Source organism: Lactuca serriola, chromosome 1 (assembly GCF_051521515.1).
Source record: "Lactuca serriola cultivar US96UC23 chromosome 1, Lser_US96UC23_V15, whole genome shotgun sequence".
Lineage (NCBI taxonomy): Eukaryota > Viridiplantae > Streptophyta > Magnoliopsida > Asterales > Asteraceae > Lactuca > Lactuca serriola.
The window spans coordinates 112,490,359-112,517,804 of record NC_136408.1 but is presented as its reverse complement, the minus strand read 5'-3'; the positions used below and the strand labels follow the sequence as shown (position 1 = coordinate 112,517,804).

The 27,446-nt window shown below is 36.4% G+C and overlaps 1 pseudogene across 1 annotated transcript; it reads right to left on the bottom strand.

Annotated features, from left to right (window-relative positions):
• Positions 1–11,752: 11,752 nt before the first annotated feature.
• Positions 11,753–18,685, bottom strand: LOC145060223 (disease resistance protein At4g27190-like; annotated as a pseudogene). The gene is made up of 5 exons (XR_013686804.1): positions 18,678–18,685; positions 16,260–18,586; positions 14,976–15,338; positions 13,824–14,495; positions 11,753–12,076 (listed from the first exon to the last, which is right to left on the bottom strand). The product of XR_013686804.1 is annotated as a disease resistance protein At4g27190-like (transcript).
• Between the last annotated feature and the right edge of the window lie 8,761 nt (positions 18,686–27,446).

The following is a 27,446-nucleotide window of genomic DNA, read 5'->3' as shown; positions in this document are numbered from 1 at the left end:
ATTATATGCATTTTGGTAACTGGATGGCTTGTTGTGGTAGTTTTGGAACTTCCCCGTGGAATTTACATGCTCCACATCTTATTGAAGGATAAGACATATATCCGTAGGATGTCCCATTATTGCACATATTCCACAAACCATCACTTGTGGAGTTTGTCCCATGGCTGGATTTTGGATGACGGAGGTTAGATTTTTGATTTGAGACTCAAGATTTGATATTCCCACTTCATTGACTTTGTGTTGTGTATATTTTTTCATTTCTTGGGGCCAAAATGTTGAGAATTCGTGGCTATGGTGTTGAAAAGTTGTCTTGTTTGTTGTGGAGTTTTACTAAAAACATCACCACCACTTGAGGCATCAACTAGTCTTCTCTCCATTGGCAACAATCCCTCATAGAAGTGTTGAATGAGGAGTTGTTCCGGAATTTGTAGTTGTGGGCAACTATAGCATAGGTTGTTGAACCTTTCCCAATAATCATGAAAAGTCTCATTTTGACCTTAGCGGATTCCACAAATCTCATTTCTAAGAGTTGAGACACTTGAAGCGGGATAGAGCTTATCAAGAAAAGCTCTTTTCATGTCAGTCCATGAGTTGATTGACCCCGGGGGAAGATAGAATAACCTGTAACACCGAAAATTTTAAAATAATTTTTCACAATTTATAAAATCATTTCTCATTAATTTTTCATAAAAACATCAGGTTTAAATCTCAATTCACATTACACAAATCCCAAGATCAATGTAAATATATCAAAGTCCCCTGCGTGTGTACAGATCAAGCCGGCGCCTTCCCACGGTCATCGCTAGTACCTGAAACAACAACACTAACACTGTAAGCACAAAGCTTAGTGAGTTCCCCAAAATACCACATAAACACATATTAGCCACTCGAGGCTATAACTCTATGGGTCCGTGCACCCAACTCTGTGAACCCTCGGGTTCTAACTCTAGGAACCTTCCGGTTCCAACTCTGTGATCATGCACAGCATAAATCACATAGAAATAATGCAGTACAACACATAACATACACATAACATACATACACTAACACATAACTCTGATTACCTACTCAAGGTAAAGTATAGTGAGAAGACTCACCTCGCGGATCTCGATGACTCACAAATCCTGAATCCCTCGTGCCCGATCCTCCGAGCTATAATCCTCCTATAACATCATATGTCTCTAATTAACACTTTTTATCTCTAAGGTTGGCTATCCCTAAGAAGTCAACACAGGTCAACTCTAGTCAATGGTCAACGGTCAACTTTGACCGGACTCGGCGAGTGCACGAGGGCAACTCGGCGAGTCTAGACGTTTTCACCAACTCTCTAGGATTCCCTTCTTACACGTCGAGTACTCCCCCTGACTCGACGAGTTCCACCTGGAAGAATCGCGGGGCCACCCCGACTCAACTCGCCGAGTCTCAAGAACGACTCGGCGAGTCCCAGCTCGACTCAGACCACTTGACAACCCTCTCTAACTCGCCCTGACTCACTGGGTCAATCCATGACTCGACTGGACCACTCACTGGTTGGTCCAAGGAAATCTTCAAGCTACTCGCCGAGTCTGCTCATCGGACTCGGCGAGTTCATGCCATGCAATCACTCAAACTTGCTTCTAAGGTCAGATCTATTCCAACAATTCATAGATCTGGCCTTCCTAGAGTGATTCACAACGTAAAGCTCCAGACTTTATGCATAAACAACCTTTATATGACCATATATGAAGAATCATCAACAAATCTCACTACTCAAGGTCATAACCTCCATTGTTCTATATAAAGCTTGATGAATGAGGCTCTCTGGACCTCTATGGATCCAGATCCGAAGTCTCATCAGTAGCAAGGGACTATTTGGCCGTCCAATCAACTCAACAAGGTCACAAGAAACCCTAAAATCAATTATACTTCACAAAACAGGAGATGAGCCGAAATCATACCTTTAGATTGAAGGGCTAAGCTTCAAATCCACCGAATAGCAGTCCCCTTTGCTTCCTCTTGGCTAGAGCCTCCCTCTTCTTTGCTAAACAACACACAAATGTCAAGAAATGCTTCCTTTCTCTCTCAAATCGCTAAAGCACTCTAGGGTTTCTCTCTATGGACTGTTGGGTGCAAATGACAGCCATAAGGCCCTTTAAATAGGTCTCAAACCCGAGAAATTAGGGTTTCATTAAACAGCGTGGACTCGCCGAGTCCATATCCTGGACTCGCCGAGTCCAGACGAATCCCGCGTCCAGAATCGCGACCCTACTCGGCGAGTCTGAGCTCCAACTCGCCGAGTCCCCTCTCAAAACACCAAAAAAACAAAATAATAAGATACCTGGAAATCCGGTCTGTTACAACTCTCCCCCACTAGAACTAGACTTCGCCCTCGAAGTCTCGCTCTGAAAATAGCTCCGGATGCTGCTCCCGCATCTCGCGCTCCGGCTCCCAGGTCATCTCTGATCCCTTCCGGTGTTGCCACTGAACCAACACCAGAGGTACCTCCTTGTTCCTCAGTACCTTGATCTTCCGATCTCTGATGGCTACTGGTTTCTCGGCATAATTCAGGCTCGCATCCACCTGAATATCCTCTAATGGAACTACTGCCGACTCATCGGCAATACATTTCCTCAATTGCGACACATGAAAAGTATCGTGGATTTGCCCCAACTCTGCTGGCAATTCCAAACGATAGGCTACCCGGCCTACCCTTGCAATCACACGAAATGGCCCAATATACCGGGGCCCCAATTTGCCCCTCTTCCTGAATCGAATCACTCCTTTCCAAGGAGAGACCTAAAATAGTGTATAGTGTTAAAGGGATCGAATCCATGGAGATTGGTTCAATTTAATAACTCTATGAAAGATCTCTTTGTAAAAATACTTGCTAAATGACAATAAATTAAAAATGGGGGGTTTTAGTGTTTTGAAATACTTGAAACAAACTAGAATTAAACTATGATTTAAATTGACAATGTAACAAAAATAAGATTTGATGTAAAATCAATAAGGGAGATATGGTTGACTTAAGGTTTCCTCACTTTGACTTTTTGATGAACATGTCACTAGAATCCAATGGTGCAACATTTGTTTTAAATCCTTAATTTAGATATAGTAATCCAAGGAGCTTGAGATTACCTATACTTTTCTTAATTGTTGAAATGGTTAGAGAAGCTCATAACAATTTCCTTAGTCAAAGTCACTAATTCTAATAAGCATGTAATTAGTGAAAGTTAACTAGCATTAAGAACCAAAAAGTCACCAAATCCAAGAGGAGTCAAAAGCTTCCACTACCATGTTGGAGAAAATGTTTGTATGATTGTGGAAGTAAAACTAACACAAGAATCACTTGTTGCTTGCTAATTTGAAGATCTTTTACTTAATCAAGAAATTAGCCAACTAATCCCTACAAACACATTTAAACTCATGAACAAAAACATACAAGTAGTGATAAGATGTTAAAACACAAAACATTTTCGTAAAGATTCAAACACAAGTTCATGGATTCTTAAATATTCAACAAAAGTTCAAAGGATTCAACAAAAGTCAACCAAGATTTGTTTAGCCAAGCATGGCTAAACTCAAGTAAACAAAGTTAGATAAGATTGTACCAAACATTTGACAAGAATGAAGAGATGAAAAGAAGATGTTCTTGAGGTGTTCTTGGCCTTCAAAAGTGCTCCAAACTCCAGATAGAAAGTGTCAAAATCGGACATCCAAGATAAGGCTGAATAGATACACCAACCTTCCCAATATAGAGCTCTAGACAAAATCCCGAATTTACCCTTGTCAGGAATCCACGTGGGCCGCAGGGAATCTTACGCGGGCCGCATGACTGCAACGAATTTTTGGGCTTCTTCAAGTCTTGGGCCCACACAGCTAGTCTATTGGCTAATTTCGAGTCCAATAAGCTTCTAGCCCATTTTTCTTCAATGTTTCTTCAATTTGAGTTCAATTTGCCTCTCCAAATCACTCAAAGCTTCCGCAAACTCCCAAACATTGATCTTGCACACTCAAGAATTCTCCCGTGCCTTTCAAATTTAAAGTTAAACACTTCCATGCCTTCAAGCAATTGACAAGCCCACTCCATGAATCACCTCCATAGCCATCAAACACGAAATCCCCATTACCCTTCAAGTCCAATCGCCTCCCAAAAATCCCGCTCTGCTAGTCTCCAAAAAATATGCAAAAATGCTCAAGAAACTAGAAATTATCTGAAATGCTCATAAAAATAACAAAAAGGAAAATATGCATGGAAATTAACTAAAATGCGAATGAAATGTGCTAAAAAAACTATAAAAAGAAGTAAATAAAATAAAGCTATTAGAAATAAAATGAAACTCACACATAAATCATAATCAAGAAAAAATTTATGTTGTACCCTGTTGGGTAACAAACATCGTGGGTTTCGATAGTTTGTTCAAGACAACTGAAAAGAATTGAATATGATTTGGATTTTCGAAATTTTGTTACCGAAACAAATGTTTCGTTAAAATATGGAACATAGTTCCCTGTCAATTCATTAACAAGGTTTAGAAATTTGGGTTTCACTTTCATTATGGCCTCATGATGTTAGATCATTAACACAGAATGTTGATATGTCTAAGTCTCGTCTGGTATGATCGAAGACAAATTAAGTGAGATTGGTATGATGTTAATTTGAGATCTTTTTATTAATATTTCCAAAAATAAAAAAATTAAGTGAGATTGGTATGATGACGATCATGCCCTTAATGAGTTGATTTTGATCCAACGCTCCACCTTTAGTTCTTAAGTTCTCGGGAAACTTTGAGTTCTCAATGGATCTCACCCCTATATATATATATATATATATATATATATATATATATATATATATATATATATATATATATATATATATATATATATATATTAAACAACAAATCAAATTATTCCTAAACTATTCCTTCAATTTCACCTATGTCCTTGATGAAACTTGAACCTTGAACCTCAAGGAGAGAAGACAACACATAAATTCCAGCTGTGTCTGTAACACCCGGTCTCAGGTATGCATTTTAATTTAACTCAAACTTCATATTTTTACCTTTGGACTCGGCGATTTGGAGGCTCAACTCGTCGAGTAGGATCGACTCCGGGATGGGGGATTAAGTGACCTACTCGACGAGTTGGAAGACCGACTCGACGAGTAGGAGCTGTCTAAGTGAAACCCTAAGTTGGAGGGTTTGCACCCTATTTAAACAACTTATGAGGCTTCTACCCCAGCGTCCATCACCCCCAAGACCTGTCCTCGAACCCCTAAGCACCTGTGAGCATCTTTGAGTTATTTAGTGCTATTTTGAGTAATCTTGTGCAATTTGGAGCTTGTGTGAAGAAGAGGAAGAAGGAGGGCTTCAAGAGAAGGTTGTAGATCCAGGAACAACATCATCTTCTCTTCACTTTCTGGTAATAAAGCTTCATACTTGACTTGTGGTTTCTTAGATCTCATTGTGGTCATTTTTATGGAGTTTTGGGCCAAGAAGCTTGATTCATGGGACTTGGACGTCCCAAGTTGATACACCTTCAGATCTGGAACCTTGAAGGGTCCTCATGGCATAAAGGTGCCATCTTTATGGCCATGAGAACAACATGCATGTAATAAACCCCATTTTTAGTCCTTTGAGCATAAGAGTACCATGCATGCATGTAAAGTTCATGACTTTACGTGTTATATCGACCTTAGGAGCCTAGATCTACCTTTTGGATGAGTTTTGCACAACAAAAATTGAGTTATAGACTTGGACATTAGTTGATTCAACGAGTCGTTCTTGGGACTCAGTGAGTCAGGGGTTTGGTTCCCCAACCTTTTATGATTTGAAGGGATTAAGTGGAGTTTAGAAGGGATTAGATGAGTCCAGAAGAAGGACCTAATGAAATAAACGTAGTTATGGACCTGGAAACCATGGGACTCGGTGAGTGTATGAACGCACTCGGCGAGTCCAAGGCAATCTCCCAACCCATGAAGACGGAGTCGACGAGTTTTTCATACAACTCGGCGAGTCACAGACTAGACATGCTCATATGATGAAGATGAACTCGATGAGTTCAAGGAGGAACTCAGAGAGTCTGTTAAAGATTGTCCCGATGTTATGATTGAAGGAGAACACATCGAGTTCTTGCTAGACTCAACGAGTAGAGTCGGGTTGGAGACAGATGAAAGAATAGGGACTCGACAAGTTGATGGACCAACTCGGCGAGTCGAGTCAACTAGATGTTGACTTTGACCAGGATATTGAGTTTATCTAGGGGTAAAATAGTCATTTTACCCTAAGAGTAGGTATTAGTTTTTGACTAAGGATCCTTATGGAAATTTATAGGCGTAGAGTCGCCGGAGCAGCAGGCAGAGATTTCTCACCCAGAGTTTCAACAGTCAGACATATGAGGTGAGTTTCCCTTTAGTAGGAACGAGTCTAAGGCACCAATGTCGGCCCGTTTATGTAGTTACAACATGCCGGGGTAAGCCCGATGCTGGGGTTAACCCGATTCAGTTTATTCCGGACCTTGGTCCGATGCCAGGGTGGTCCCGAGAAATAGTCTAGTATGCTTGATGTCTTTGCGAATCATGCATGTGTTATGTGTTATGTGTTCCGGACTCCGGTCCGATGCCGGGCAAGCCAGATGCAGTTTATGTGAGTATATTATACGTTTAAGTTTATGTTATGATTCAATTTATTCCGGACTTTGGTCCGATGCCGGGTGGGGCCCGATGCAGTGGGCGGGGCCCATGTTATTTCGGATTTTGGTCTGATGCCGGGCAGGGTTCGATGCAGTGGGCGGGGCCCAGTAGTTGTTATATGTGCTTTGTATGATATGTGGTGGTTGGGGGGGGGGGGGGGGCTCACTAAGCTTCGTGCTTACAGTTTCAGTTTTTGTTTCAAGTACTTCAGCTTGCAAAGGGAAGGGATCGAGCTGATGGCATGACACACACCACAGTTGATTAGCCTGGGAGTTTACTCTGATATTGTTTTCAGACTATTATTTGTTGACATATTTTATGAGATTTGAGATATATGTTTGATTAATTATTTTATGGATGAGATTATGTTTGTCAAATGATTTCAAAAACGAAATTTTTAGACTGTATTTTTGGGATGTTACAATGTCCACGACGGGACATGAATGACAAATCAAAATTCGAATCAAATACTTGATGATAACACTAACTCTGTAAACTCCCATTCTCGAGTTCATTTTAAGGAGAGAAAAGAAAGGAAATGGGTCGAAGTGAGAGGAAAGTAAAAGAAATTGATGTTCCCGAGTTTCATTAAAGGAAGGAAGTAGAAAGTAATAAAAAGATCACAGTTCTCCTAACTTTCCTTCCGATTTGGAAGGATTTGGAGAGAAAGAAAAGAATGTTTAATTTTCCGTCCACTTCTCTCCAACTTGGGAACACAAAGACGATTTTTTTTTGTTTCTTTTCTCTTCGTTTCTCTCCTTACTTTCTTTTCTCTTCTTTTCTTTTCTTTGCTACAACTCGGGAACGGGTACTAAAAGTCGCTTCATTTCACTATATTGAGCAATATTTATGGATTTTGCTCAATTAATTCAACAATAATTATTAAAAACTTTATTCTACTTTTTAGAAAAACCTAACGTCTAGGGAAGCGACGATTGACGATTGCCTTTAATTGCCGGTGATTATTCCAACAGGTAAAGAGTATTGTACTTTCACATTCAACATGAAGGATAGATGGATGGGTGGTTAATCATGGTCTGAAATTTGACAACATGCAACAACTTCTACACGTCAAAGGGCAACCCAAGTAAGTCTGGATCTCAACCGTGTGATTGTCGATGTTCAATCGTTCTATGTTATGAATTTCCCTGATTATGTGTTACCCAATGATCTATGGAAAGTTTATTCATGTTTACGCAAGGTAGTAGATGGATGGGTGGTGAATCATGGTCTGAAGTTCGACACCATGCAACAATTTCTACACGTCAAAGGGCAACCCAAGTAAGTCTGGATCTCAACCGTGTAAGTATCGATGTTCAATCGCTCTATGTTACGAATTTCACTGATTATGTGTTACCCAATGATCTATGGAGAGTTTATTCATGTTTAGGCAAGGTAGTAGATGTGTTTTTCTCTAAAAGATTGTCTCAGGTTGGAAAAATGGCTTTTATTTATTAGGTTTTCGAATATTACTAATGTTCAGAATATGGTGTAACAATTGTGTGAAACTTGGTTTGGGTATCATAAATTATTTGCTAATATCCCAAGGTTTTCTTTTAAGGGTTCTTTGACTCAACGTTCCTTTCCTTCTAAAGTTGAATACAAGAGGTTCCCACGAACTTGTATGCTAGTGTTGTGAGGGGCTTTTCCTTGAATAATAGGGCTAAACGTTCGGAGGAGAGTTTCATTGAAATTAATCAAGTGATTTTGTGGTGGAAAAAAACTAGCTTGTCTTGCTAAAGCTAGGGGTTTTCATACTCTTCCTAATATTCATATGTCATGCTTGGATGAAGGTTTTAAAGATTTGGAGATTCGTTATGTGGGTGGTCTTTGGGTTTTAGTTAAATTCAAATCCAAACATGCTTGCAAATGTTTTTTTTGGCTAATGATGCTCTAAATCGTTTTGAATAAAAAAAACCATGGGATAGAAATTTTGTGCCTGTGAAAAGGATTATTTGGTTTGATGTGGAAGGTCTTCCTTTAAAAGCATGGAGTAAGGACGCTTTTCAAAAAATCCTTGCAAGATGGTGTACAATTGTTCATATTGATGATGATCTTAGGGAATATATTTATAAGAATGGTGTATGTGTTTTGACTACATGTCAAGACATTATTTATGATGTTGTAAAGGTATGTGTGGATGATTCTTTCTTTAGTGTTTAGGTTAAGGAGGCTCCTGGTTGGACTCCTTTCCCACCTGGAGGTTTTAAAAGTGGGGTAAATGCTAGTGATGGAATTGGTAATAATGTAGACAAGGGGAGTGTTCACTCATTTCAGAAAAAGAAGATGATAATAAGTTTCAAGAAAAAGCAACACTTGGTGATTGGGGGAGTGGAAAAGGGCATTTTGTCCAGAATTCAAAGATTGAAATAAATATTCAATATGCACATAACAGGAATTTAGTTCATTTCTAGAAGAGCACTGCTGCTACTCTTAATGATACAGATCATCCAAAAACTCCAATTGCTGCTGAGGTTACGGAGGTTTGTTGTTCAGAGGCCGATCCATCAGAAACAACTCCTGCTATCGTGTTTGCTGCTATGGCAGCTCTTATAGCAGTTGTTCTTCATACTGCTGTTCTATAGGTTTCTACCCCTATTTTTCCAGCTGTAACTCTCGGTGTTGATTCTTTTGTGAAGGAGGCTACGGGTTCGGTTAAACTGGTGGGATTTTTGTGTCGGTCTGGAAGATTGTCGGGTGTAGATTTGTTTGAAGATGCTTTGTCACACCTATCTAGTTTTACAAATCAAATTCATACCACTTTTGGTGGAAGTAAATGTACATTAGATGGGTTGTTTACTAATGATTGTCATAAAGATGAGTTTGATAAAACATTTAAAATGGGAGAGATTATTGGTTATGATATGAGTGGGTGTAAGAATCGAGTTTCTGATTTCTTTTGAAGGACAATATGATAGAAGTGGGTATCCATGAATTGTGTTTTGATAAACATTCAAGGAGCGGGTAACTTAGATAAAAGGACGTGGGTGAGATCCTTATGTCATAAGCATAAGGTTAATTTTTATTTTTATTTTTATTTTATTTTTATTATTTTTTTTTTTGCGATTCAGGAGACAATATTAGAGGAGGTTGGGTTGAGAATTAATATTTTTTTGGGCTCTTTGAAAAAAAACCATTTATTAAGCTTTAATGGGCTGATAACTATTAATGGGCCAAACCAAAAGTCGGGCTACTCCTCTTGGGCCACTCTTTTGGGCCGAGGACCCCTCTTGGGTCGGTTAGCCCATTTAAAAAAAAGATGGATTAAGCTAAGCAAGCCACCTCACATTTGCACCACAAATAACAATGCAAATTACATTGTATACATCTAGGAGGAGATAATATCCAACATATTTCCATGCACTTCGTTCTCCTTTCTCTTCCCTAAAAATCGGCCAAATGCATTCCCCTCCCCACAATTCACTTCAATTTTCACTCTCTCTTCTCATTTCCTCTCAACACTCAACACTTCTCTCATCTTCTTTCTTCAAAATTCGTGAGTTGTGTGTGTCCTTCTAAGGAGTTTCCTTCAAAGATCATAAGCTTGGTAAGTGATAAGTTAAAATCCCTTGTTTTGTTTCAAGTTTATGTAAGATCTTACCCCTTACTCTCTTGTCTTCTTGATTATGGATCTTAGAACATCCACCATTTCGAAATCTCTCCAAGAACTCAAGCTAGGTTCAAAGTTTCCCCTTCTTCTTCATCTACATCTTGAAAATGCCAAGGTGAGCTTCATACCCCACTATTTTTCATGTTTTCATACTCTTTGGGGGGGGGATACAAGTCAAAGTTTCGGTTAACCATTAGACAATTGCATGGACCATTGTGTTATGTGTTTAACTTTTGGGTTATTACTTGAACATGAAGTTTATCACATAGATCTTCATCAAAATTATGAGAAAAGTATGTGTTATCATATATATTACATGTAAACCAGTAAATGTGGGTTATATACTCAGATATAGCAAAAACGAGTGTTGTATTGAAACATGCATAACCTAAACTTAACCAAGAGCTTTCAACAAAAAAGTTATATGTTATACATGGACTGTTTTGACCACCTTGAATGTAATATTTTTCAAAACTGTTTTACATGAAAAAGGTTTAGGTTTATACCTTTCAAATGACTACTTTCACGCATTCATACGATTTTTCAACAATTTTTGGCGATTTTTACAAAAAATGCCTACCATTTCAGGAATAATCTCGGACCAGTCTGTGAAGATGAAGAATTCACACTGGTTTGATGCCATTAAAAATTATGAGAAAAATTGTCAACAAAATAGACTCAATTTCCAAACTCCCAGAGTTTATGGATCCAAATTTCTACTTACAATGATTTTTCTATAATTTTTCTAAAAACTGGGATAGAAAGCCAAAAACCAAAAAATTGTTTTAACTTATTAAAAGTGCTTATACTTGTGTTTAGATGTAAGTTTTAAAGATTGTAACCTTTTGAAAACACCTAGACATGATAACTTGTAGGTGCGTATACACTTGATCATATGAATATTTTCAATTACACTAGATACACTCAAGTTGTTTTACAAGAAAGGGAAGTCATAGTTTACGTAAATCTGTTAAGGCTCTTGTGAGACTCTTCTTTAGTCGTACCTACGTAGCGTACGTGGTAAGTCCTGTTAGTTATAACCAGAGTTTCCTGGAGGGAGACCAGGAGTTTGTGTATAGATTTATATAGGCTTGACATCCCAAACCTAAGCTGTTCGCTACAGCTAGACTAGGTTAGTCTAGGGTGACAAATATCTTCTACGAAACCGACGCCTGAAAAGCGTCAAGACAGACACTCCGTCATATTAGTATGGTTATAGTGACTCACATAGGGAATAACAACACCATTTTGGTTTATGGGAAGCTTTAATTCGTTAGTTTTATTAAAAGAAATGAAACTATATATATATATATATATATATATATATATATATATATATATATATATATATATATATATGCAAATGTTTGTACACTATTCATTTTCATCATGGTGTTAGGGTTTAAGACTACAGTTCACTATTATGAAAATATTGGATTTTCTAGATACATTCATTTTTACTCTACAAGGAAAAGACACATAGAGATTAACAACATTATTTGGATTTACAAAGGATTTACACTCTACTAGTTTTTACAAAATACCAAACTATGTTTCGTATACTTTATAAACTGATTTCACCACTCGGGTCTTAGGGTTTTAAGACCACAACAACTTTATATACAGAAAATATAGGATTTTTGGGGATACACTCTTTTCAAACACCAACAAAGGATAATAAAGGACATTGTGAAGAGCATCAAATGGATCATTGTGAAGATATAGTTTTGGGAAATTGAAGAAATCTTGTCGGATCGTTTTGGTGTACTGTTGTAGCCAACACCATTGAAGACCTGCGGTCACAATCCACAACTGTGATGATAAGCCACTCTACTCTTTTAAGACATCATGAAATGAATCAAGAAAACTTGTGAATAATGCAAAAACCCAATAGTCCTTGTGATTGAACAACATTTACGTTATGGGACATGTTGGAGAACATATATTGGTATCTGTCATATTGAGGCATATTTAGGTGTCTCGTGAGTATGAGGGGGATGATGTGGGAAAACACTTATTTTTAGTCTTATTTAGCTAACTTACTGGGCGTGAACATGAGAAATTTCTATGAGTGTCCATCCAAATGAGATCTAGTTAAGCCTTAAATCATTTTGTGGTTTCCGTTTTAAGTCTTAAAGGAATATTTCTAAATTTAAATATGTTTACCCTATGGAAATGGAATTTAGGACTTTGATTTAGAAATAAACATTTTCAGTATTTCTGTCAAATATTTTCAGCCGTTAAAAAAAAAGTATTTTTGTCAAATATTGATTTTCGGAACTTGTAATGCTCTTTCAAAGTGATTGCTTGATTATTAACAAAAATGTAATTCTTGATTTACTCTAAAAATATTGTTCAAAATCAGAACATTTTCATATTATTTTCTTAATTAAATGATTACTGTTAGGTCTCTTATTATCATGTAATTTTCAACAAGACATGATATTTTCTTCATTCTAAGCTTTCTCATATATATATATATATATATATATATATATATATATATATATATATATATATATATATATATATATATATATATATATATATATATATATATATATATATATATATATATATATATATATATATATATATATATATATATATATGATAAAAGAATAGGATCTATTCCTTTTAGTGATTTCACTTTATTTCTCACTTCCTATATGAGTATTTGTCTACACACTACTAGAAAACATGGGGTTTTCCTAAGGAAAATAGCTACGGAATCGCTACGGATTAGCTACAAAATGGGGTTTTCCGTTGGAATTCCGTAGTTAATCCGTAACTAACTAGCTACATATTAGCTACAGATTTTTCTTATTTTTGATTTTTGGGGCACGAAACATTGCTTTCTTCGCTTCGTTTTTTTCACACGTCTACTATACATGATTATCTATATTTTCACCAATTTATAGCTATTAATATCGTTCATTAAGTCACGTGCCCCTTCGGGATCAAGTACTCGTTTCACAGTTTCACATTGTAATGCCTATACTTTTCACAAACTTGTGATGAACTTATGTTTGTATATGTATATTTATATACATGAATGAGTTGTGGTAAATGTGTACGTGTATATGTGTATGTATATGCGTTTGTGAGATGTATGTGAACGTATTCATAAGCATTATAGTGTTAAACCATTAAACGAGTAACGAATCCCTTATGTGCACACGACTTTATAAATGATATTAATAGCTATAACTTGCTGAAAATATGGATATATGTATATTAGAGGTGTGAAAAAAACGACTTGGGTGCCTGGAAAACCGAAAATAATAAAAATCCGTAGCTAATTAGCTATGGATTAGCTACAAATGTTTTTTATTTTCGGTTTTTCGGGTATCGAACGTCGTTTTTTTCGCTTTGTTTTTTTCACACCTATATTATACATGATTATCTATATTTTCACAGACTTATAGCTATTAATATCGTTCATAAAGTCGTATGCCTCTTCGAGATAAGAAAATAAGTACATTAAACCAATTTAGCTTATGAGACTTAAACATTTGATTGGAAATAGTGAAAGCATACCTAATATGCCCATCTTCAGGCAAAGTGCCGCATGGTACTGTTGAGATCATCATCACCCAACCATCTCCGTACATCATCAACCACAACATATTTGAGCTTTGGTGTGGTCACCGAACTTTTAGAGAAAGTGTATATTTCTTGGCAACTCTTTATATTCACATGAGTTAGTTCTGGTAGTTCAATGTCACATTTGTTATGGGAGAAGTAACTAAGATTTGGCAGAAATGCAAGACTCAGTTCTTCTAGTTTGTTGAGAGAAAGAACTTCTTTCATTTTTCCATATGTGTGCTCATATCCAACTACTTCCTCCAGCATCTTGCAACTAGATATATTCAAAATCTGGAGATTTGATAGACCCTTGAATGTATAAAAAGAGCACAAATTTGTCAACATTGGACACTCATGGACAAATATACTTTTCAGCTTTCTGATTTGTTCTTCTGTAGAACCCCACACCTGTTCGAGAGAATCACACTTCTCCACTTCTAACTTCTCCAAACTAGGAAATACTGTTTGCAAATCTGATGGAAATATATTCACCAGTTTGTGACATTTCTCTACTCTAAGAGATTTTAGTTTACCAAACTGACTCATGGGAAGTTCGCTGGACCATAACTGCTCAACACTGTCAAGTTCAGAGACTTCTAGTGTCTCAAGACAAGGAAATGAGACCTAATACAACAGAAGTAGGAGAAAATAAATGGGTTATCTTCAAAACAGTTTATAACATGGCTGAAATGGATTAATTAATTTGATATGAGAATTTTTTGAAGAAGATTGGTTGAAGTGGATGTTTCTTTTTGAGCTAATCACAAAAATAACTAAAACAATGGGAAGTCAATAAGAAAAATGACCATCTTTTTAACTTGTATAGGTTGTCCTCAAATGATTTTTTTATTACGATAGTTTTTTATTTTGCAAAAGCAATATTTTTCAAAAAAAATCAGACAAAAATAGATGGTTAGTTTGTTTAAATCAGACAAAAATATATGCTGCAAAACTTTTTTGGTTATGTTTGTAATCAGTCCCATATTTTTAACTTGATTTGAAATAGATGGTTAGTTTGTTTAAATCTTCCTGACCTTTTCAAGATTCACTCGAGGATTGAATATTATAGATTAATATATGTATGTATGAACAGTTCATATATACCTTGTCATTGAAGAGAGAAGATGTGCGACCAGTAGTCTCTTCAGGACAAAAATTTCTGAAATGAGTTAGCCAACGGAGTCGTAAAACTCTCAGCTGGGGAAACTCAACATGATCAATTCCTTTGCAGAAGAAGGTGAGCTTGTTTAATCCAAATATGATTACTTCTTTCAATTTGAGGAAGACAATCCTTTCTTCCATTGTAGTTATTGATGGACGTTGGACTGAAATCACTTCTTCCATCATGTGACAAAACTGAATGTAAAGTCCTTGTAGATGTACTAGATCAGGAAGGTGGCCACACCAAACATGCTTAATGTTGCCCATTTTTGTGATTGTTAATTCAGCCAAGCTTGAAAATTCAACCTACACAGTTTTAGATTGTGTCAAGAATATCCTTAAAGTGAATCAACAAACATTTGGAATGATAGATAATCACTACGATTAATTACATACAAATTGCATAAATGACGCTAAGTTTATACAAAATTTCAATATTGACATTGTGTTTTTTCTTCTAAATTGAGTCACGAAACTTTATTGCAAATTTAACCAATCAAACAAATTGTTTCAGGTATTGATGTTTCTCACCTGCTGAGTAGACATAAAACTGATATCACTTCCACATATGATCCTAGTTGGCAAACGTTTGAGTTAAATTGAACCCTTATGTCAATATTTATGTAAATATGTACTCACTTTCCCTTAATTCTTCTTCTTTTTATTTTCTAAGAGCATCACGATTTTGTACGCTGGCTTTCCAAGGTCACTCAAGTGGTTCATTATCCCAAAGTAGTGTAAGCAAGGCAATGACGGTTGTCCACATGAAGAAAACCTTACTTGCCTTGCTTACACCACTCTCTTGGAATGATGAACCACTTGAGCGACTTTGGGAAGCCAACCACTGCACAAAATCATGATGCTCTGAGAAAAGAAAAGAATAAGAAATAAGGGAAAGAGAGTACAAATCTACATAAGGGTTCAATTTAACCAAAATATTTGTCAACCAGGATCATATGTGGAATCCCGCATCAGGTTTTTGCCTAGTTAGCAACTAAGAATCATGAAACGCCTAAAACAAACCGGTCGATTGGTTAAACATGCAACAAAATTGTAAACTTAGTGACTTAACTGATAAAAAAAGGCATGGTCAAAATCGAAACTTTATGTGAACTTAATGTCTTTTATGCAATTTGCCCTTCATTAAATTTCTGAAAGTCTCAATAAACTAGAGTAAAGAACATACTATAATTCTTGCAACAAACTATATATGGAAGAGTTAAAAACCTTGTGGTTGACAAGAGATCGAAAGTTTGTGCCTCTGTGGTTGCCTTCGGAAGCCAGATTGATCTCCTCGGGACAAAAGGTATGAAAATTCTGTAAATATTCAAGCTTTAATACTCTCAGCTGAGGAAACTCAACTTGCAGGTTGATTCCATGGGAGAAACAAATAAGGCTTGCAACATCGTTCAGGATTAATTCAGTTAACTTTGGGAAAACAATCTTATTATCAATGGTACTTTCCAATGCTGAAGGTATCTGGTTCAAAATGACTTCATGCATACTGTTACAATATTCTATATGAAGCCTTTCCAGATGCTCTAAATTATTTGCAACTGAGTATGTAAACAGATGGGTCATTTCGGGTAAAACTGACAGATGAATCTTGCGTAACTTTGAAAATGATCTAATTGGTAACCCTTTTCCATTGTAACGAAAAATTCCCTTCAAATGCCATATTTTATCCATACGAAGTTTTTCCAGATTATTAAACACACCAGTACCATTTGATGTGTTGCTGTAATTTGAAAGATACTCTATCCCTTCACTGTTGCAAGATTCAACAGTTAAGTTCTTGACTTGCTGAAAACCAACTGGATCTAGTTCCTTTAGAGCAAGTTTGATACCATCACCAGTCAAGAACACCTTCTCAGTGTTATTAGTTAACAACTTCTCGATACCACCACCTAAATGTGTATCTGTACTCTCAAGCTTCAGCAAAAGCATCCGGTTATTGAAGGATCGTCTTTTTTGAAGATGAACTCCTACAGAAATTACATACCTTTGCAGGTTTTCAAAGAGGTTGTAATTTGGTAGGAAGCTTGATGATTTAATGCGAATCCCTAAATATTTCAAATTGGTCAAGGAATCTAACTCAGTAAGGCTTGCATCTCCTTCTTCTTCATCTCCCCACCATTTTGATCCTGTATCTAGCTCTTCAAGTTGAGACAAGCTTGAGATGACACCAGGTGAAATCCTTTCAAGCCAGCGGCAACCACTCATGTCAAGAAGCCTTAAATTTGATAATTTCCTTATCTCCATAGGCAACTCGTTAATATCACAGTTTCCAAAGCTCAGTATTTCAAGATTCAAAAACTCGTCAGTCATAATATCTCCAATATTTTCCATTTTGCAGTCCATACACAAGACATAAATGTCTCTTGGCAATGAAAAGAGTATTGTTGACAATTATAATAGACATATTTCACAGCTCAACAACTCTTAGTTTCTCCATCTTCTCAAACATGGTATTCAATTTCTTTACAGAGAGTTTTGGACATGCAACTTGAATAAGTTCAAGTTTTCGGAAATCCAATCCACGAGAAGGAAGCTCAAATAATTCATTTGATACAACTGAAATGGCATTATAGTTTCCATACGTCATACCTCTAGGCCATTTATCCTCATGTATCACCATTCCACTAAATTGTCCTGTGTTTGATTCCAATCTAGAAGCCACAGATATTCCAACAGCACGTACAACATTGTGTACCTTCACAGTCGACTTCCTATCACCACTTACCAATAGAAAACGACCTCTAAGCATATCAATTAGTGCATATACTCTATTTCTTGCTTCTATTAAAAAGTGGACGCCTTCAAAGAAATCCAACCCAATCCCACTTCATACCAATGCTTCTAGTGGGACATTTGCATATTCTGGATACAGACAACAAAGGAGAGAGAGTCTCTTAGCTTCCACATCCACTAAAAGATCATAACTTACTTCCAGAGATTGATAAACTTCTTCTTTCATTCCTTCAATATTTGATGGTACAATACACCTTTGTAGTTTTAAAAGGGTGTCATCCCACACTTCTTTCCTTTTATCCTTTAGTGCCCTACCTAGGCATACTATTGCAATAGGTAAACCACCACACCTTTTTGCTACTTCAGATGCAGTTTCACATAGATCAGCATCATTCAGCGAATCACCCACCATTTCTCCTAGAACACTAAATGCTTCTGATTGTGTTAATACATCAAGTCTTAAAATCTCTTGGCTTCCTATTGCTTTGCGTGCATCTTCACTTCGAGACGTCAAAAGTACTTTGAAACTCTTGTATTCTTTTCCAAAAGGAATTCCGATACTTTTGAAATCAATGTGTTTCCATACATCATCAAGTATCACAAGAGTCCCCTTCTTGCTTTGGAGTAGCCGTTTCCATAACTCATTAGCTCTTCCTTCTAATGTTGGATATTTGAACTTTAATCCCAACCATTTTGCAAGATCTTCTTGAACCTTCATCGGATCATGTTCTTTGGACACCACTGCCAGTACGATTTCATCAAACATTCCATCATATTTTTCATTCAATTGTATTCCAGAACATCTAATTTCAGATTTTATAGTTTGATTATTGATATTTTTGAATAGCGATTACCGAATACCGGTTATACTATTATAGTAACAATAGAGAATACTGTATCATGGTTTTTGGAAAGAAAAGAGGAACCAATAGCTGTGAGGAAGATGATAGAGGACAGCAATCACAGTCACAACAATACCTGGAGGAAGAAGATCATTATGTTGATCTTGGCAATGAAGAAGAAGACAACGGGAATCAACAATAGAAGCGCATACAAGTAGTGGGATGAGTCAAGGTACACAGCCAAAAACAAAAACTGTAGATGCTAAGCCTTTATATGATGGAGTTACTTTTATTAGTCCTGGTAGTAGTAAAAATCCTGGTGGTTCAAAAAAATGGGTTTGTAAACATTGTCATGGAACATTTACTAGCTCGTATACCCGTATTTATAGTCATTTTTTTGGTGCTCAACTCGGAAAGAAAGCTAAAATTAAAAGGTGTCCCGTTGTACTACAAGACCGAGAAACTTATGAAAGGTTGCAAAAAAAGGGAAAGAGGCTGAAAAGTTCGGAGTCTCTAAATCCTTAAGAAGTTCTGTTTTAACAAAAAAAACCAACTTTGAGCTCTAAGAAACCGATAGAGCAATCTTTTGCAATAATGGAGAGAAGTGAGTTGATTTGAAAATTGTGAGGGCCTTATGTGCTAATGGGATTCCATTTAATTTTTTGCGGAATCCTCAATTTCGTGACATGGTAAACGCATTAAGAAAGGCACCCGAAGGTTATAAAGCCCCATCAAGTGAGAAAGCAAGAACTGTTTTACTAGACGAATGTGTTAGAGATGTTGAGAAAGACTTGATACCGTTTAAAGACATGGTATTCACATGCTATTTCTATTGTGTCTGATGGGTGGTCAAACATTAAACATAAACCATTGCTCAATGTGCTTGCTGTAAACAGTCGAGGTTCCATGTTTATGTATGCCACTGACTTTTCTGGAGTGGAGAAAACAGGTAAAGCAATTGCTCAATTTCTAAGCCAAGCGATTGATTCTGTCGGCCCAAGTAACGTTCTCAGTGTTGTGACGACAATTCCGCCAATTGTAAAGCTGCTGGAAAGAAGTGGAAAAGATGTACAAACATATTTTCTGGTCGCCATGTTGTGTTCATACCTTAAACCTGGTTTTTAAAGATTTTGCAAGCGAGTTTATTTGGTTACAGGACACATATAAAAAAGGGAAAGCGATTGTCAAGTATTTTCTGAATCGTGGACAAGCTTTGTCCATTTTTTGGGAGACTTCAAAGTTGGAGCTTTTAAAGGTTGCAAAAACCCGATTTGCTTCTCACTATGTTTTGTTGAAGAGGTTATTCATTTTAGAGAGGCACTATCTACAACAATTGCTCGTAATTCGTGGAGAGATTGGGTGAAACACGACGATGAACACACTAGAACAACTGGACAACTTATTGCTAATCATATAAGAGATGATGACTTTTGGGTCGAAGTTGAAAATATTTTACGTATCACGAAGCCAATTTATCGGTTGATCAAATTTTGCGACGGTGATGGCTCGAAAATGGGCGAAATTTGTGAAAAGATGGATAATATGTTGGGGGAAATACAAGATGCGATGAAGGAAAATATGTATGCATCGTATTTCCCTCAAGTGCAACAAATTGTATTGAACAGGTGGGAGAAAATGAGCATCCCGTTACACTGTTTAGGATTCGCTTTAACTCCACGGTTTTACGATCGCTGCTATCTTGAAACATTAGCACCGGGTGGAACTCGTAGAAAGGTCCCAAACCTTGATAAAGAAGTTATACAAGGTGTAATGGAAGCATTTAATCGCATTTCTGAAAACAGAGATGAAGAACGATTGTTGCGAGAACAATTTGCCACGTTTAACATGAAGAATGGTCTTTATTCATTGCCGGTGGCTCAAATGGATGTGGTTACTATGGAAGCAATTGATTGGTGGTCTACTTATGGCGCGGAAACACCGGAGTTATCTGATGTGGCAAAAAAGTATTGTCACAACCTATAAGTAGCTCTTCAGCCGAAAGAAACTGGAGCACTTATTCCTATATTCACAGTGTGAAGAGAAACCGGCTAAGCTGTATAACGGCTGTCAAACTTGTTTTTGTACATTCAAATATTCGTTTGAGTTTTAGGTTTACCAAAGAATGTAAAGAAGGGCCACACAAAAAGTGGGATGTAGATCCTGAATCTACGGAATTGGAAGGATCAAGGGTAGAAGACGTAGAATGGGAAAATCTCAAGGAAGACGAAGATAATGGCAATGAAAAAAAAAACAAAGGGTGGAGTAGTGGATTAAGTTACATGTTTGAGTTTTATGTTTTAAGTTGATGGGTTTTGTTTTGACTTTTAATGTAATCTGTTTTGAACTTTTAATGTTTGTTTGATTGCAAGTTTTAAGTTTATCTAATATGTTTTTAAATTTGGTACAATATTTGGTACATCGTACCGGAGCGTCCCGAAGCGTACTGAAATGAGTCTACCCCCCCCCCCCCCCCCCCCCTCGTACCGAATTTCAGGGACATAGCAAATTGCGTATTGTGTAACCGTACCAAAGCGTATTGCGAATTATGTGACTATGCTTCTGCTATTAATGTGGCAGTTGCAGCTTTCTCAGTCTTCTTCTTTGCTTTCTTACTTAAAATGTATCGTCTTCTGATGTTTGGTAATCTACCATTTAGGATACCCTTGTTTTTTGGAACTTCATACTCAAGAATTCTCCTAGATTGTTCATAAATTATATCCACACTTGAAAACCATTGATCAACCTCAGGCGCAATAATTTCTCCATTTCTTATTGCTTCATCAACTTCTAGTTGGATACCTTGTGATTTTCACAATAACGTGCCCATTTCTTCCATTAGACTTGCAATGTAGTTGTTATATAGTAAAGCACGTATCCCAGGTGACAGTTTCAACAAAAAGTTTTTCTCCAATTTTAGCTAGTATATTACCAACACATCCTATCACCACATCAACCATCTCTTGAGAAATGAGATTTGCACTATCATTAAATAAGCCTCATGAAAATACAAGAGCCATTCATGAAAACGTCAGACTGTTATGGTTAAGGTATACTTAAAGGTAATATAAGTGTTCTCCTTTAAGATAGTGAAAAAAAATGTTGGCACTGCCCGCCTTTGACAGATTTATAAGGAGTGGTAGTTGAAGTATGATTAACCATCTTTTCATATTTGTCCAAGATAAAATGTACAATGAGAAAGTTGTGAAGTAATATTGTACGTTTGTAAAACCTGATATTTAACCTTGAAAAACTCTTTTTATTAATTTATTTTTATTTATTTAAGAATTTGTACACAACTATATATTGGCATTTGTGGTCTATTTATGTCATATTTACGGGGTTGTGTGATTCTTCATAAGCAACATATTAAACAATGGATATGTTAAGACCGAGCTAGACACAACGAAACTGGAGTTAATATTGTGAATGACAACTTCACAAAGGAAATACATTTTCATTAGCAAATATTTGGGTTTAAATACTTCAACAAATGATTCAAACGATTTCATACACAGAGTAATAATACAAATACAAAACAAATAACACATTATGTAATGTGGTTCATACAATCAAAGTGATCTATCACATGTGGCACCCCATGTTTAGTCTGGCTAACACGGCTATAGAGTAAAAAGGCGAATCAAGGCTCCACAAGTCAACAACCTTCTGAATCGGAAGGCTAAAATCATAGGGAGAGTGAGTATCTTCCTCCTAAATACATGATCAAGGTAATTTAGAGTGTTTAGATATTGAGACTTTGGTTTAGAAGTATCTTGCTCCACAACTATTTCTTTTTTCATATCAAATTTCATTGAACTCTCAATATGCCTCTTCACATTTTGGACTCTGGTTTAGAAATAGAAACAAACAGGGATTCAATATCAGTTGAATGTGAGCTTAAACACATCACCACACACTTAAAAATACATAAATGTTCAGTGATACTACTCACTATGGATATTAGAGGGTTCGTTGTAGATTTGGGTATAGTTTAATGAGGCTGGAACCAATTAATTTTTTTTGGCAATATGATGATTTGAATAAAAAAACACAAGGGAAATTCAATAAATATCTATGGTAACCAAAAAGAGACATGGCTTGGAATTATTAGTGTGATTAAATCTCGACAATATCTTGAGAGAAGATATGCTTCTTATTTACCTCATGTTATGTGTAACACTTGATTTTCTGATAAGATTTATCATGTATGATTAATCGTTCAAGTTACCAAGAGTAGACTTCTTGAGTAACCATGATTTGAAGTTGGTGCGTTTCGCGGAACAGCCACATGATTTAAGTGGCGACGCGGTCAAGTGTAGACCAAGACACAGTGGCGGCTGGATGGAAAACCCTAGATCTCAGGCTTTGAGCCCTATGTAATGGTGAAAACTCCTAGGGTTTCTTAGATTCATCAGCCTCCCTCTCCTTTTTCTAGACCCTATCCTCCAACTTGAATATTAAATTGTTTGTGATGTTCTTGAAAAGATTTTAAAGATGAATAAAGCTAGTGAAGCTTGAAGAGGGTGGTTAAAGTGAAGTTTCCACCTTCATGTCACTTCATAAGCAATGTAAGTGGAAAAGTGTGCTTCCTTATTCGAATCGATGCATTTATCTAAATCTTGCATGGGTTTTGGTAACATTTGGGTATTTGTGACATCTTCTTATTGGAGTATGAGCAACTCCAAAACTTTAGTTGGCAAGTAATTATGTCCCTTGACCTCAGGAAGTAGAGAAAGGTGTTTGCTTGGGTTCCTTTATAGCCTTGCAAGAAATTATAGACTTCAGTGGAAAAAATCTTGTTATGATTCTAGATTTGGTAAGATTTATCCCTTGGAATGGATAAAGTTGGAAACTATATCCATTTAGTAATTTATAAGAATTTGATTTGATGATATGAGAATTTATCTGATGTTATTAAGCCCTTAATGAATGAGATGTTCTACTTGCGAGAACATGGCACGGTCAAGGACAACCACAACCGAGCAACATGTATATTTTTTTTTTGATTGGATGACAACATTGTCACACCTCCAAACCGTAATAACGGAAATGTTCGGAGGCAGATAACGTCATGTACAGTATCACAACAATGCATAGTAGTAATCAAAGTAAAACAACTAGGTATTGAAAAAGTATAAGTTTTTACATATGTGTTCATATCTATGTATACATGACACCAAAAGTTAAAAGACATGAGTCCAAGAAGCTTCGTCGTCTCAAAAATCCATGGATGTACATGTCTACTGATTCCCTGAGAATACAAGTAGTTTTGAAAAGAAAGTCAACAATTAAGTTGGTGATTTCATTAGTATGTTTGTAACTGAAATCAGTTTTCTGATCCATGATAATGTAAGTATGTTTTTCTGGAAAATCCTATATTTTCTATTGAAGTATGTTGTACTCCAAATATGTAATTGTTATTATACTCTGAAATTGTATAACGTATTTGTTGGGTTTTTGAGCATTCTAACACTCCTAAGTGTACATGCAACCCTAAATACCTTGGATCTATGTTTTCTCTATTATACATGCAAATAAGAACATCTAAGGTATTATCCTAATCTAGCATACAAAACAATCAATATAACAAGATAGAATACATACCTCTTTGATGTAGAAAGTCTTCATGAAGCTTGAGTGCCTAGTGCCCCAAGTGTGACACCTCAAATGGTTCACACAACACCAAATACACATGGAATGACTTGAGAGAAAACCCACACTTCATGAAATCGGCTAGCCCTTCTAGTACATCCACTAGTGCCGATTTTGCCAAGAATAATATCTTTATATAGTGTTACAATTAGGGTAAACTCTTAATTGTCATGGCTTTCCATTTCCTTGGATCCATGGGTTCAAATACACCATGGAGCATCCATGGAGCATCATATGGGTTTTGGCCCAACTAGATAATCCATGGAGCATTAGCCCACTATACAAGTATGGATGATTTACACAATCAACCCATATATTTAATTAGTCTTCTTTTTATCACTTAATTAATCGTAGATTAATTCTTGATCAATACTAATTAAATAATCTTATTATTCTTATTATTAATATACTAGAACTTATAATATATTAATAACCATAAGTGTCTTATTTCTCTCATTATAGTCTATCCAAGTGCATGATGCCATGCAACCCAAATGGACCATGCCGGGTCGGGTCAAGTCTTACCAATTATAGTTATGGACTTAGACATTAATCCAACAGTATTTTTAATTCACATAAAACCATGTAAGGTGTAGTATTCTGTTTTTGTACTCGTATGAACGCCGTATAATTGTAGCTATCTGGATTTACCAGCTGTACTTGTAAAATATTGTATTATAGTTTTATTATTTAATAAAACTATGTGAAGTTGTTTACTTATTCCTACACTAATCGTATAGTTCAATACCAAATTCTGAGTTATTATAACCATGCTTTATGACCTAAGATGGTCTGAACACGACGATCTTCTAGCGTTGCAATCGGTATGACATTTGTCACCATAGGCCTGCCAGCCTAGCTGTTGCAAGAAGCTGTTGTGCGGGATTGTCAGTCCCGTATATATCTATACATAAGTGTCACGCTCTCCCTCCAGGAGACTCTGGTTATAATTTCAGGACTTGGTTGGTACTTAGTTAAGTAGTTGAAGTGTGTCTCACAAATGCTTTATTGACGGTTACGTGTAGAATAATGAAAAGTTACTTTGTAATAGATAAACAATAAACTTTTCTCATACACTATATTGAATATAGTTTATCGGCTTGTTATCTGTAAGTTATCCTGAATATGTAAAGTAGTATACATGATCCACAAACTATTTCTTATATGTCTATTATCCTTATTGAAATCTGATCTTTGGAAAGAATTATGTAAGTTCCATAAACTATACCTATTATAGTATATATGTTTGTGTTTTACCAAAATGGAAACTTTTATATTGTAAATAATTTGGTACGTTTAAATTGAAAATCTATAATATGGTTGTCCCGGGTAATTAAAGAATTATACCCGAATGGTATTAAAATAGTTTTCAGAAATTGTATCTTTGCTTCCTGATTTGTACTTCCTACTCGGTAGTTTCTTGGATGAATTCCAGACCAACGAAGGTGTTATCTGAAATTTGAACCTCTAGCTAATTGCGTGTTACCTAATTTAGTCCAGCGTAGAGGGAATCTGCACATGTGACTTTAGAGGGTTTCGAATGGAGCAACTTAAAATGCTAGTATGGTAAAGAACTCGACTAGTCAGTAAATGGATATCCCATACTTTACCAAGGTCGATCACATATGTTCTCAGCAAGAATTCTAATGGATGAATCATTCTCTCATTATGTCTGCCGGTTTGTGCATTAGTAGGCTATTCTTATGTTTAGCCTAGTTCTCAGCGATTTCTGAAGTGACTGTCTGAACTGGGAGATGATTCTACTATCTCGAATTGATATAACTGATATTGGAACACCGTGCAGTCTATCCAATCTCATAGACATACTTAATAGTTAGCTTCTTTATTTTCCGTGCTTCCTTTAATGGCACGAAGCGTACGATTTCGACTTATTTGTATAATTTCTTATCCATCCTTCTCAAGGTTTCATCTGCCACATTTTCAGGTTTTAAAGCTTTCGGTTGAGTCTCCTTACTTTGTGTGGACATATGTGAATGGATTGTCACAGTCAATGATTGACTCTACGATCTGAGTATTCTTTCCGACTAAGGGTGTCAGCTAATACATTGGCTTTATCAAGATGATAATGAATTTCGAATTTGTAATCATTTAGTAGCTTGACCCACTGTCGTGGTCTTACGTCGAATTCCTCCTGCTAGAATATATGATGAAGGCTTTTGCTCCAAAGTTCATGATAAGACTTATACTAGTCTCATCCATCATCGCCTCGTGTATACAAGTCATATATAATTAAGACTGAAAAAGACGTTCGGATGGGTGACTCTACCCCAAGTCCACAATCAGACAAGGAACAAGAGATAGGGTAGAATCATACATTCTAAGTCTTGTTATGTCTAAATTACATACCACTCTCACGTATATACTTAGCAGTAATATGTTAATCTCATGGGTTCTTAGTCTCTATTCTCGAACTTGACTTGTGGTACAAGTGGTCTTTCTAGGTAATCTATTGGATATCTTGTAGGAGGGTACGGGTTTCTGGAACATCTTAGATGTTTTCGCTTCACATTTATTGACTACTAGGTAGGCTGGAAATACGTGGTACCATCTCTTGGGTACTTATGAAGTTTTGGAAGTAAGAGGCGACATAAGGGTTCGTATTGGGTTTACCGTTATAGATTGAAAGGATTTCCTTTGAACGGTTGATCGAGGATAATAAAACATTCTTTTACACAGCATAGGAATTTTGCATGGTGAGGATCAATCCAAACCATGTCGACTAAGGATGTCGGAATTTCTTGTTGAAATAGACATTAAATTGATTTAGAAGAAATGGTTATCAGGACGATGTGCTATATTGCACATAAGATTTCAGTGGTTTTGGTTTTGTTCTTGGTATTATCACCACGAACTTTTTGATCCGAAATTGGCAGGTACTAATAATACGAGGGTTCTGATAATTTGAAATAATGAACTTTCATGGAATGATCCCTACTTGGTCTTTCTATAATCTCTTGGTGTACATAAGTCATGTATAATGAAGATTGGTAAGATAGTTGACTAACCAACCCTGCCCTAAATCCACAACCAAATAAGGAACAGGAAATGAGGCGGGATCACTCACTCAAAATGTGACAATCGTCAATTTCGAGTCAAGTCAAAGTCAACAAGTCAAACCGACCGACTCGATTAACCTTGTGTATTGGAG